This window comes from Lissotriton vulgaris, chromosome 6 (genome assembly GCF_964263255.1).
Source record: "Lissotriton vulgaris chromosome 6, aLisVul1.2, whole genome shotgun sequence".
Classification (NCBI taxonomy): Eukaryota; Metazoa; Chordata; class Amphibia; order Caudata; family Salamandridae; genus Lissotriton; species Lissotriton vulgaris.
This window is the reverse complement of record NC_141694.1, coordinates 417,276,377-417,288,865: the sequence shown is the minus strand read 5'-3', so window position 1 is coordinate 417,288,865 and position 12,489 is coordinate 417,276,377. Positions and strand designations below refer to the sequence as shown.

Here is a 12,489-nt window from a genome sequence, read left to right as displayed (position 1 = left end):
TGGCTCCTGCGTAATGGCGGAGGAGCGAGCGTTGCCCTAGTTGTCAGAGATATTTAAAGAATATAATTGTATTTTTCTGTGATGGGCTCTGACTGACGGCACATCCGTGTGGGGTGGAGCCGGGACTTGACAGGCAAGGAGCAGTGGGCACCTAGAAGTGCAAATGTAAGTCTGTCCGGCCGCGTTGGGCTGGCCAAACAGAAATAAGAACTTCTATTTCTCCAACCCAGCAGTGTTCACAGCAGGAGTGGAGAAAAGCAGCAGGCTCCCAGGCACTGTCTGAGAGGCAGACCAGACCAATCCTAGTGTTTCTCAGGGTGTGGATCCAGTGCCTTCCCAGTGACTGCGGAAAGTGAAGCAGCGAGGTGGCTGTCGGTGTTGAGGCAGCGAGAGGCAAGTATAATTTATAACATTTTGCCCTCAATTCCCCATTTTCACCCCCCCCCCCCTCCACCACCACTTTCACTGTGTGGCGTCCACCACTGCCATCCTGGATAGCTTGGGTCATGGACAACATAAAGTTGTCCAGAAAAGCAGGTAAAACTTGGGCCAATGTGGCATGGGCATAGTAGCCTGGGAGACAGCTGGTGTTTACTGACGCAGAGCAGCAAGCCTCGTGGAACAAAAGATACACTTGCCATATGTCTATTCTCTTAGACTCACAATCATGTGGGGTTGGGGTGCTGGGATTTACCTCACTGGAGGAAGCCTGCACTTCCAAGGTCTATGGTGTTGGATGTTGAGCGAGAAATACAGGGTAAGCTGGTATTGGCCAATGGCATCAACCAACCTACCTATAGGTGGTCCCGAAAAATGGTTCCAGCCTAGTGCCCAAGAGGGTATCCCAGAGAGACTTATTAAATCGTAACTGAGGGTTTGTAGGTGCCTGACCAGGCTGGAGTACCTCAGTCATAAAAATGGGTCTAGAAAAGACCAAGGCATATCTTTGTACCCATATCTGAAAGCGTGGAAAGGAAGGGTCAGACATCAACGCCCATGGGTGGTGCTTATGTGTGTCTCTGCTGGTCATTTCGAGAGCTGAATGACATCGGAGCAGAGATGCAGGACTCCACCCATTGGCACACAGGAGTACGGCTTTAGAGCTTGTACATCAAGGCTGATGCAAGGGGAACATTCACATGATTATGAATCTGCGGTGAGAAGTATTCATCAGGAATAGCATTCTCAACAATAACAGGTGGATACAGGCAAATGTTTGCGTCTCAGCAAGAATTAAGTTTACTTCCATTATAGTGAGAAAAAAACAGAACTTAATGAAATCTTTCCTGATATGCTTATGTATTTGTTTCACTTTTATATCCTTCTTGAAGAGCTTGAGGGTTCAGCGTAGTTTTCCAAAAGCTGACACCATTTTATAATGCGCCCATTTTTCTGAATGGCAATTAAGTTGATTTACTTTTCCCTGGTGCATGGAATCAATTGCATGTTCAATTTAAAAGCTTAATCAGATCTATTGATCTCAAAACCTAAAGGCAATTTTTGTTAAATTTCTCGTGCCATTAATGGTTTAAGTGCTTTAGAATTTATTTAGCCTTTTGATTTTCTTTTTCTTTTCAAAAGATCATAGAGATTCCCCTTCAGGATGGTTATGTGTAGAAATCTCATTATTTTAGGTTGGTGCAGGGGGTATGATTGTCGAGGGAATCAATTAGTCAAGCTTAAATCAATAAGCCCTACTCTGGTCCAAGGTAAAGAATGGCAAGATTAAATACTAAGAGGGTGTTGCAAAAACAACCTTTGCTTGCCATCAGGTAAGGCCAATGTTATACACTGAGGGGTATGGTATCTAGCAGAAACATTCAACTCCAGCCCTTGCCCAAAGCAGAAGAAATAACCACCAGAACACTCCCTGCCTTTTGTCTAGGCCAGTGGGGGTGTTGAATTGGTGCTCGAATAACACAAATGTAACACGGCCAGGAAGATTTCAATTTTACACATTGGCACTGGGGAATTTGGATACTCCTGAAAGCAGTAACCAGACCCTGATGACATACCAAATGTCTTACAATGCTCATGTATTTTTGTTTTGCACCATAACTTTCAATTTACAAACACCAAAATAACAATAACCTTTTAAAGATGGTCAGATGTAGCATCAGAGCACCAGAAAAGACATCATGTGGTTCGAGGTCCAAATATCAATTTTCAGGATATTCTTTGTTAGCTAAACAGTTATTCTCAGAATGCTTTCAACTGGATGTTATTCAAATTGTTGGATGAAAGACTGGAGCAAGGTCTACAAATTGTATAAAGATTGCACCTCACTGCCAGCAAATGCGTAGTCTGTATACACTACCATTGCTAATGGTTTTTGGTTTACACTAATAAAGAGTGCACGCTATCATCGTAGGTTTCCTCCACGCAATCTGATGTTTATGTATGTCCCACAGCCAGAACTTGTCCAATTCAACCGTTGAGCATTTACAAAATTATATCCTTTGTAGCAACAGGTATATTTTAACAGCTAACAACAGCCCTATCACAGCTCAGACTTTTTGGACCAATAAATGCAAGTCTAAGGAAAGTTGCTGTGAAGACTGATCTCGGACAAATGTTAAAAGAGTGCAACGCCTGGAAGGGAAGGGGGCAATATTACTGAACACAAGAGCAAATAGCGCTACTAGGGAACTACATTAAACACCAAACAAAAGGGGAGAGGGAGCCCCACTGTTTCAAGATAACTAAAGATTGAGAATGTCATAATGAAAACGTACAAGCAGGATTAGCAGCATGCTCCATGCAATGAATGAAGAGGCAGCACACAACCGCATCTGCTATTTTCAGTGAAATGTGATGCACAGATATATTTATTTCTGTAATGTACGATTTGTGGTTTATGCCTAGATGGTTCCAACCTCAAATGTTTAGTACATTTTACGTCAGCCGATATGAAGTAATGATTTCCTTTTTTAATTAAGCAGTAATTTTGCAAGAGCTCTTAAAAATAATTCAGCGAAACGGCAAAGCTCTGCGCCACATAATAAGCGTGGAACTCCCTCGGGATGGGCAGGAGAGACGCGGCCTCTGGTCTGCCGGCTGCTCATTAAGTGAAGCCGCACAGGGCGCCGGCTGTCCATCCATCAATATCGATTTTTCAAACCACGCTGTAACCGAGTAAATGTGAAGATGTTTAAAATTACAAATCAGCATGGACTTTGCACAATTGTAACAATGAACCGTGATAATACTGCTACGTACAATTGTGAAATAAAGTTTCTCACCATAACAAAACTATGCTGTTTCCTACTTGTTCACTTGACAACACATTTTAAACAAATTAAACGGGCTGCTTTTCACCCGCCTTCGGTGGCGTGACGCCAAATGATGGATCATCCCTACGGAATATGGAGAAAGGCCCCGACTGCACAAGGAGATATTCACAGGCCGTGGGATGAATGGGGGTCGCCTGAAGGGTGGGGCTCCGTCATAGGGGCTTGCGTGACGCCCCTACCCACCTTGAAAGATCATGTCAATTAGGCGCACAAAAAAGAAGCAGCTAATCACTACCCAACACATTTCTACTGCAGCTCCAAGTCAAGAAATAAAATACAGAAAAATCTAAATAAAGTTAAGTGTAAGCCACAATAAGGTATAACCATAAGGTATAAGGATGACCATTTTTGGATTTCTTTTTGCCAACATATCGTCATCATTGCAGAACTGCGTCAGAAAGGAGTATAGCTAGTTGCACTTCCAGTAGACCTCAACGTGCTCACGATTGAGTTGAAAGAGGTGGCGTTTGCATAGTAAGTATCACTCAAGCCATTTGTCTATCAAATATTAGGTCCTAGCCATGGGCGGTATGGCCAGCTGCCCAGGGTCTCGCGGTCAGGGGGGCCCCGCTGCGGCCCCGCAGTTGCGGGCAGCGGGAATAAAATAAATTATATTCATGGGGAAAGCGCTGCGCAGTGCGCACAGCACTCTCGTCGTGCTCGCGCAGGGGCCGGGCCGCAGGCAGTTAAAGTAAGGCAGGGAAGGAGGCCAGGAACTAAACACTGTCTGCGCAAGCACCGCACGCACCATGACGCACGCATCCCACCACCTAGCTTGGTGGTGGTGGTGGTGGTGACGTGACGCCGGCCTTGCTCATGATGCGGGTGACAGTGGGTCCCAGGGGCATCAATCTGGTAGCGCGCGAAAGAGCTACCAATGACGGCCCTGGACATGATTTTATGGCCAGCCCCCGCTCAGTGTGACGCACTCAGCATGCGCACACGCCATTCGTGAGCAGTCAGTCACTACTCGGATCGGGCCGCGTGGGCAGGGCTGCAGGCAGGAGTCGGTCGGGCCCCGGCCTCCTCGTTGAGTCGTCGTTGAGCAGTTAAGTTAAGAGACCTGCTTCGTATTTATATTATAATACTTAGAATGTTTCAGACATACGATTCAAGATGCTTAGCCACCTTTGGCACAACATTAGCAGGAACCTGGAGACATTAAGTGCAAAAATGCATTTAGGTGCAAAAAACAGAGTTAGGAGACTAGTCACCTTTGGTACTTCATCAACTAGAATGTGGAGACACTTTAAGGTACAAAAACATATACAGGAGTAAAAAATCAATACAGGTACACAGACACATGTGCATGCAAAATTAGCATAATCGTGCTGTAATATTTAGGGGGAAAGCACAATTAGGAGCAAAAATCACTTCTAGGAACAGAAGCACGTTTAGACACAAAAGATGCAGAAGTGTGGTATCCAACTTGGGTGCAAAAGAAAATCATGCACAGTCCTGATCAGTCCAAAACCACCAAGATGTGAATGACACTGTCTTAAAAAAAAGGTCCAAAGCAACCAATATCCGAAGAAGGCTGAACCAAAAGCCCTCTCTGTGTCATTCGTCACAAACAAAAGGGCTTCGCGGTGTCTCATCTAAAAGAAGTTTGGAAGAGCTGTTCTTCCCTGACATGGGAGGACTGACACCAACATGAACCCACCTGCTTCTTACATCAGTGTGCCCTTATAGTACATTTCCATAGGCCACTACTTTACATAACTCTTTGCCCTCTGGTTCGCATCATTTTAGGCCCTCCTTAGCCAAATAGCCTTTTATCCCTCAAATGTACATTATCCTGCTTCCCAGATGCACAGCAGCGAGTGTCCTATGGAGGCGTATCAATTAGTGGTGGCCTGAGTTGCAACACTCAGTACCACCCCGAGGCACATCACCCTGAGCCTTCAGCTGTATAGTGTTATGTGTGACTGTTGGGGTGTGAGCATTAGTGAATGTGTGTCTTTAGGCTCTTGAGAAAAATTTTGAATGTGTGTGTTTTGGTGTGTCTGTGCATATGTGTGTGCATGTGCCAATAACTGCGTGCTTTATGTGTGCTTGTGCCAATATTTTCCATGTTTTATGTGTGCATGTGCCAATATTTGCGTGCTTTATGTGTGCATGTGCCAATATGCAAGCCTACTTGGTTTGTCAATTCTTAGTTTCTTCATCATGATATTTAAAATTTTTCAGGGCTTTTTTTTGATAGACATATGTATTCTGGTGCCAGAGCCTCTCGGGGAACTCATGTGCTTTCAAAAGTGGAAAACAGACTCTCACAATCTGTTGGTCCATGGGCTACAACGCAGGGATCAGTGTACGTTTATGTGCTGGTAATCTTTGGAAAAGTGCATGACTTGGGCAGGGATATACAGATTCTATCCAGTTCTTTACTGGCAAAAGGACCATTTATTTTCCAATGCCAGCTACTTGACCCAGTAATTGCTAGCTGTTTGGCACAGTGATTTATATACAATAGCACACGCGGGTTGCATTTCAGGGCGCAGAGCGTTTTATAAAGCTCGCACCTGAGCCATACTGTGCTGAAATGTTGCTTCGAGAAGCACGTATGCTGAGAGCCGAGAGTATAAATAATTGAGTGGTAGTTGGTGATTTGCCGTACATTCTCACTAATTAGTTTGCGAAGTCACTTTCTGTGATGTCACTTAGAGGGGCCTCACATCTTCCCTTTCGCCCAGGGCCTCAGAAGGCCTGGACCGGCACTGATAACATGGTACAAATAACCCCAGATATACACAATGGAATTTTCTACAATACATATTACATTTTCCATTCTTTAACATTCTCGCATATTGGTTAAAACTGTTTTTTCCACGAGGAGAGGGAAGGTTTTAATTAATAAAAAAAAGTTAGAAATCACAAAACAAATTACAGCTTGCTGGTACATTCCAGTATGGCAGAGCCCACTTTATATAGGAGTACCAAAACGCTCACGTGGTTATAGAAAACCATCTTGTAATGTTTAAGTAATTTCCCTATGATCTAGAAAGAAAAGTCCAAATAATTCCCTTCAATATAAAAGTCCAAATTGTTCCCTTCAATTTGGGATCAGCACCAGTCACAAGAATAACCTGCATTCTTTTCCAAACGTTTGGGTAATTTCCTAACCGGAGCTCAGAAAGGGTGCGACACCTTCTTAGACGTCCTCCACAGCCCTCAGGGTCAGTCGGGGCAGATCTCAATGTGCGGGCTTGACCCACTGGTCACAGTCCCACTCTAGTCCTGGCAACAACTGAAATGTTTGGCAATTTGGCACAGACGCACGGGTCGCCACTAAGGCATCCACAAGTATTGGTACGCTGGTCACACAATTACTTTAACAGTCAACCCCTCTTGGCATACGTGGTCACCCAAATAAGGCAGTACGCGCCTGGCACTCCCCGCACAGCGCTCGATGAACGGTCTTAGAAATCAGGCAGGAGCTGGTGCTCCAGGGTAGGAGGGTAATTACTCTCAACCATTAAGAAGACTAGCAGGCCTTGGTCCTCAGTCCTAGTCCCAGGCAAAAGTCTTGCAGAGCTTCCCTTTCTCACACAGCCCATCTGGCAGATTACACATTTTGGGGTTTCAGCCTCACCTTCTTATATCCCTTTTCAAAACACCAAATTTAATTTAGGGTCTGAGTCTTTGAAGTTTTGTGTTAGGATTATGATTCGTTTGCGGTGTATATTTTTGCTCTTCTTCCCTCTTGAAAGGCTGTCTGGCAAAGCAGGAAAGAACCTGAAGTTGATCGACCCACAACACAGTTTATGGAGGTGGCCAGAGTTTACATCTGATGTCAGCAACATAGATATGTGCCTCAAAAGCTTAATTCTGCGCTCCTAGCCCTACTATATCTTACTCTCTTATCAGCCTCATCTCCTTCCTGAGATGTCCCTGTCCCTTCCTTGAGATCTAGCACTGTACATTTTAATGTGTAAAGAGGAGTCTCTTCCTCTATTCGTCCAGTGTGTGTTCCTCCCAGCTCACAGGAATGCAGCAGTACACAAATCTGTTGGTGGGGGACGGAAGGAAAGATTCCTCTACTCCACATGTCTTCATCAAACAGGCCTGGGCCTCCCAAAATGGAACCCAGTGTCCTCCATGTAATGTGCATTTGCAGGCACACTTGTATTCTGTGTACTTTCACAGCACACATATTCTCCAGTACTATTACCTCCATGCATTGTGCCACCACAGAAACACATTCAGTACTGTAGCTTTTCTGTATTGTACCAGGGTGTGCTGTTTGCAAACACAAGCACTGCCAGCGCACACTTGCCATGTCGGCACTGCACAAACCCTTTACCCATCCTGTGTTGTACTGCTCACAAGCAAACTTACACAAACACATACGTCTATTGCATATGCACTGCACAACAATACATCTCTCAGTAATGTATTCCTCACAGGCATATATACACACCCAGTAGTGCTCTCTACCTGTACTGTACCCTGTCTAGGCACACATACATTAAGCATAGAGCCACCACTCCTGTTCTGTACAGCACTCTACATCTATCGGATGTAGGTCAAGGGTGAGTTAAGCACACAGCAACAGAACTTTAAAAAGGTGAGCGAGTCCATTTGCCTCACTCCAGTGGCACAGGGTAAAAATTACCTGTTCACTTCTACTGATCACTACACGGTATGTTACCACCAATGCGCTTATGCAGCTTACCTCTTGGTGAAGATAGTAGACTTCCATCACTATGAGGGTAGCGCTATGGGCCCTCCTCCTGAATCAACAGCACTGCAACATATGAGATAGGCCTAGGTCATGGTCTACACGATTGATACAGGTCTATGACAACAAAAGTCTGCATTAGGGATCCAGGCAACAGAACGCTTGGGCACTCGGGCAGTGGTACGTCTTACCATGCAGAAGACGTTTGTCCCAAGACCCAGCCTGAAATCAGGATTGTGGGTAACTGTAGTTATCTTGGAGACAAATGTGTTGGCTCCAATCTTTCTTGTTTCTGGTGCCAATATTCTAGAAAAATCAATGCTTATTCTGAGAGGCTCTTGCTTCCAGATCTAGCTCTAGCGCAGGGGGCATAAACAAAAGCGTAGGGGAATAGAAGAAAACATTTGTTTCACATGTACCCAAGGTTTGACCCTGGATTGTGAGAGCGTAGTATAACAGTTTGAATGCATGCTTCTAAATTGGGGAATCCCAGTCCTCCCTCCCCTGCATTACAAAATAGTGCACATTTAGAAAGTCTTGCAGCTATATCCTTCCAGACAAACATTAACAATTTATTTTAGATTTGGTCAACAACTGTCTAAAGGAATATTATTGGCAGGGCCTGCACTGTAGCCAACAATCATGGAGGAAAATTAAGTTTCACCCTTGCAGAAAATCCCCATCCAGGTTCATTCTAGCCGTCTTTGTACAATGTTGGCAAGAATGAGCGAGTACAGCAGAGATATACTTAAAAAACCTCACGTTGTAGGTATATGCATGGGTATTTAATAGGTCCCTTTGTCCATGTATATCCTTTGCTTTTCAATAGCATTTTACATTCATTCCTTGGGTGCAATATTCCGATCCCTTGTGACTTGGTGTACTTTTTTTGAATCCCCGGACCTTAACAAAGAAGGTCAACTCTGTCATTAGAGCAGGAAGAGGTTCTAGCAGTTCTGTGATAAAGCAGAGGAGGTCATTGGAGAAGAGTGCCAACTAATGTTCTCTATGGCATATGGTCATTCTTTTACTGTTGGGATTTCTAAGACTTTTCTGGCCAAAGGTTTCACTGACAAAGCAAAAAATCAGAGGAAGCAATGGGCAATCCTGCCTTGTTCCTCTTAAGACAAAAGACAGAAGTTCAGGGCACTCAGAGCCTGCACCAGTCAGTTTAGTGCTGAAGAGTTTGGGCAACAATGGTGGTGTGCCCACTTATTTGGAAAAACCAAAACTATAAGATACAGATTAGCTCAGCACACACCTATAATCAAATACAGTTTCAAGATGTACAGTAATATATCATAAATAATTAGTGATTGAAGAACGAGAAAAGATCTCCCAAATGAATCCAGTGAATCTTCAAAATACTGGAAAAAGCATCCTTTCTGTATATTATTATTCTTCAGACTTCACTTGTTAAAAACACAATACAAGATTCATAGCCACGTTTCGTCCCAACGGGACTTCTTCAAGGCTGTTTATGTTTTTTTTGCAATCCACACTAACAATTCGCAACATCAATTCCTGTCATGCCGAAGTGCCTTTGCACAAATGTTTTTCTTAATAAAAAGGAAAGAGTGCACCACTCTTGTAAATGTTACTGTACAAAAGGGTATGGTCACCCAAGATCTTGGTAAAAGGAAAAAGCGCACCACTACTGTAAATCATGGGAGCTAATGTGCAATGAGGGTATAGTCACCCAAAATTAGTGCAATGACGCGTAACGGCGTGGTCAGAAGTCTGTGTCTGTTCCTCTTGTTATTGATATTGTCGTTGTATACTGAAATTCACTTTCATTTTTGTGATGGTGTCCCGATGTTGGACTAGACAAACTTCCCAATTGTCAGGCTCATTCTCATTTTGGTCAGGACTTGTTACTCAGCACCAGTCTGCTATTTCAAAGGCCTTCTCCCCATCAAGCAAGGTAAGGACCATTATATGCTTTCTTCTGGTGTTATGGGTATGCTCAGTCTGTCGCTTAAGGTGACCATCTTTTATAAAACCTGACTACTGTGCCGATATCATTTGGATAAGTAGGGGTAGCCCCTTGAAAAAACAAAAACTTTGCCTGCCAGTTTACAGTACAGATCTGTGAAAAGATTGTCTGACACTAAAGCAAGATGTTTATTTTACGTGTGGATGGTTAAAACTTGTATATATGGTTCATTCATTCAAAGCACTTACTATTAGGGATAATGCTGTATGGAAATGCAGTGAGCATTGCATTACTGAACGGCTCCACTTCACAAACATGCATAAGTCTGCACAATTTAACCATTGGAGACCACTTATAATGCTGCCTGATTACATGCATTAGCCTGTCAGAAATGTTGATGATTTTTTGCTTGCGAAATAAAAGAATACACACAAAAAAATCCAACTTGAACTAGCATTTTGCCAAACTATTACGTACAGTCTCTCATATATATATATATATATATATATATATATATATATATATATATATATATATATATATATACACACACATACACACACCTCACACATACACACTTTTTTTATTTTTTTTAAAGGAGGGACGGTTAGTGCAAAGCCATTATGAGCAACAAGGTAAGGGCCTAATTTTTAAAGAAAGACAAAAAAGTGCACCCGCCGATATATATGCCCTTGCATGGCTTCCAAAAATTAGAAAAAACTTTTATCAAAGTATGCTTGGAAACCATACTCCTAGCAAACTTATAAGTATTTCTTTTTCACATGAGCAAATATACATGGTCCCAGATTTTAATCCTAAGAGGTAGACTCAGCCTTTCTTCTTTACAAGATTGATAATATGAGTACCATTGATTGGGTAACAATAAGCCAAGAGACCTCAGGGTGAAAGTGCCCCATCAAGAAATACAGGTGTATAAACATGCTATGTTATCTTAAATTTGCTGATGCGAAAATCTGCTGTGCGATTGCAAATTCATCCTTTCTACATCCCCTTTACACCCCCCCCTCTCCCCCAACCTGTGAATTAATTTTCTTACTCCTCCTCTCTCCAGGAGTAAACTTTCAACCTTTTTTATTGTGGGAGAAGAGTAAAGAGGAGTTGCTGAAAACCCTTCAACGTAGAAGTTAGTGAGTGTGAACAGACTCAAAGGAATTCCAACTCTGGATCTACTGCATAGTCAGTGAGGCTATCAAAGCTTTGATATATTGAGGATGCTGCCATAGTTTGTCACCTCACTACTTGGCACCAGCAGGGGCAAGCGGATGTTTTTTTTTTTTACAGTATCTGTAGTTTTCTGACAAATTGCGGCCCATGGGCAGGTGGATATATTATAAAATTCCACACCCCTGAAGAAGGAAGCGAAAACAAAACAGAGGAAAACAGTAATAGAGGAAGAAAGCATGGACTAAAAAGAATTAGTAGGAGTATGATAAAAGGACTGAAAGAAGAGGCATGAGATGGTACCAAGACTAAGCAGTCTTAGGTGTTTAGCAAACCCGGAATTCTGCAGCAATCGTGGCGTGAGCTAGGAAAAACTTTGGGCCCTGTATTTAAAAGTTTGCAAATTCAGCACTAGAGAGTGTTGTGCTCTAAGCATCTCCTATAGGTGTGCATCAACAATCCCCACAGGTGGGCTGGGAAGTGCAATGGATTCAAGCGGTAATTGGGTATTGCAGTTTGCCCAGTTCTATACCATAAGGCATTTCCCTTTCAAAGTCATCTAATTGACCATCCCAAGACTGCTTGGGCGCAGACACATCAGAAGAGTGCGTTTGCATCCACATAGAGGGGCAAAAATACAGAAAGTATCTGTACAGTGGTAGCCGAATGGCACATCTCTCGGAGCTATGCATATATACTGCTGGTAAAGTAGTATTTAAGGTTATCACTCAGGGAAAGCCCTGCAGTGGAATCTACGGAGCACTCTAGGCACTGACCCTTTTGTTGGTTTAGTGACCATGCAAGTAATGAATTACCAATAATGTTGGTGCACAATTTAGTGTACAATAATTAAGTATTTGCATTTCTTCAGATTTCAAATTTTCTCCAGAATAAATGTTTTGTGCTTTACAGTGATATTTTAATCACTTTGTTGACACGAAGGTGTTCCCCGTGTGCCCCATGACACAGTAATGAGTCTATTGCGTACTGCTATTAGCAAAATCTATATCCGGCGTTATGATACGATGGGTAAAAGGCATATTCTTATCTTTACGTACATTCTTATCAAGGTAGCAAAAGTGACTACATAACACAGCCGTCGCTTATTTAGGAACTTAAAAAAGGAAAATTCAAAATGACTTGTATTACCTCGTCTAAAACTCATGTACCGACTGAGCTCATTTTCATGAGAGAGTTGAACAACATATTTGCATCATTCTCATGGCTATTAACAGGCCAATGCCTGAGAGTGGCTCTTTGTCAGTCTTCTTTCCAGTCTACAGCACTCGGCATGATGGGACATGTAGTTTCACAATCCACGTAGCGCAGGTATGAATCTGCAAGTCCCAGTGTGTTTTTAGTCCTGTTGACTTAAAAATCAGAACACAATGCGA

The 12,489-nt window shown here is 43.0% G+C and overlaps 1 protein-coding gene across 1 annotated transcript in view; it reads right to left on the bottom strand.

Annotated features, from left to right (window-relative positions):
* LRRC1 (leucine rich repeat containing 1) overlaps positions 1 to 12,489 on the bottom strand; it is a 517,165-nt gene that overhangs the window by 503,224 nt on the left and 1,452 nt on the right. The window lies entirely within an intron of this gene.